Consider the following 1655-nt stretch of genomic DNA (forward strand, 5'->3'; position numbering starts at 1 on the left):
GTAGGATAATTATTGAAGTTAAAGTAGATAATACTAGTATTTGTAAGTAAATATTCTTCCTCGTGGAATGGATATTTTATACTCTATCACTATATTACTTGATTCTACTTGTATACTTATATATATTAAGTGGGGTCTTTATATATTTTTATATCAAAGAAAACCTATCCATTATTTAGGAATTGATAGAGTCTTAAATCATATACACAAATCATTCGGTTACTCCAACACCCCAATAAGTTTTGGCATCGTTGTCAGGGAGGAATTTGTTTTATTTATAAAATTACTATATTGTTGAATCAACTGCATAATTAGTCCTAATGTATTCTTTTGTTTTAATTTATAGATTGCATATTTTTGATTGCATGCTTACAAGACATAAAGGGAAGGCACATTTAAGTTATGATTCTAAAATTGAGAGAACCCTTTCTAAAAGTAAACCGATAAAAATATTTTAAAATGGTCAATCCTATTGAAAAAATATATCAATATAGTCCTCTTAAGGATTTTGCAAATCCTTTAGTTGATGAAATTCACCAAAGCATAAATAGACTCTCAATTTAAGCAAATAATTTTGAATTAAGTTTTGCAATAATTTAGATGGTACTAAATTCCCAGTTTAAGGGAACTCCCTTTGAAGACCCTAACTTATTTTTAACAAAATTCATAGAAATTTGTGAAACATTTAAGTACAATAGTGTTAGTCATGATGTCATTAGACTTAGATTGTTCTCATGTTTTCTAAGAGATAAGGAAAAAATGTAATTAAATTCTTTATCCCCAAGATCTATTACCATATGAAATGTGTTGACCCACAAATTTCCAGGTATGCATTTCTTACCTTCTAAAACTACCAAGCTTAGAAATGATATTACTTCTTTTACTCAGTTAGAAGAATAATCTATCTATGAGAGTTGGGAGAGATTCAAAGAGATGCTCAGAAAGTGAACTCACCATGCCCTACCTGATTGGTTGATAATTCAAACTTTTTACAATGGATTGGTAGGATCCCTTAGAGCCATAATTGAAGTTGCAGCCAGAGGATTTTTAAAGTCAAAGCCTTCTGAAGATGCATATGAATTAATTGAAGAAATAGAAAAAAAACATTTTTAGTGCAATGTGGATAGGGTGAATCCTAAGAAAGTTCTTGGAGTCTATGAAAATGACTCTTTATCTATTTTGAATGCATAACTTGCAGCAATACTAATGAAATTGAGCATTTTAGGCTTAAGTTTTGATTCATTTTTACATTTGGAAGATAAAAGTTCAATAAAAAAATGATATCCAAGGGATTAAAAATATAATTTTATTAGAATATAAAATAATTTATATTCAAATACATATAATCCAAGTTGGAGGAATCACCGAAATTTTAATTGGTCAGATAATAATGGTGGAAATCAATAGAATTTTAGTCAAAATAACCAAGTCACAAATTGGAATAAACAAGATCAAGCTATTAATAATATAAGACTAGCACATCCTCCTAGATTAAATCAAAACAATAATTATGGAACTGGAAAGACACCCTTAAAAGATGTGGTCATGCATTTGGAAACTCAATTACAAAACCAAGTTGCTTCAATTAAAAATTTGGAAAGTCGATTAAGTCAGCTTTCAATTTCTATGACTAGTAGACACATTGGATCTCTTCC

The 1655-nt window shown here is 28.8% G+C and overlaps 1 non-coding gene across 1 annotated transcript; it reads right to left on the reverse strand.

Annotated features, from left to right (window-relative positions):
• Positions 1 to 855: 855 nt before the first annotated feature.
• On the reverse strand, positions 856 to 962 carry LOC114579383. Its single transcript, XR_003700322.1, has one exon. It is a non-coding gene; the product is annotated as a small nucleolar RNA R71 (small nucleolar RNA).
• Positions 963 to 1655: the final 693 nt, after the last annotated feature.

Source organism: Dendrobium catenatum, unplaced genomic scaffold, assembly GCF_001605985.2.
Source record: "Dendrobium catenatum unplaced genomic scaffold, ASM160598v2 fragScaff_scaffold_361, whole genome shotgun sequence".
NCBI lineage: Eukaryota > Viridiplantae > Streptophyta > Magnoliopsida > Asparagales > Orchidaceae > Dendrobium > Dendrobium catenatum.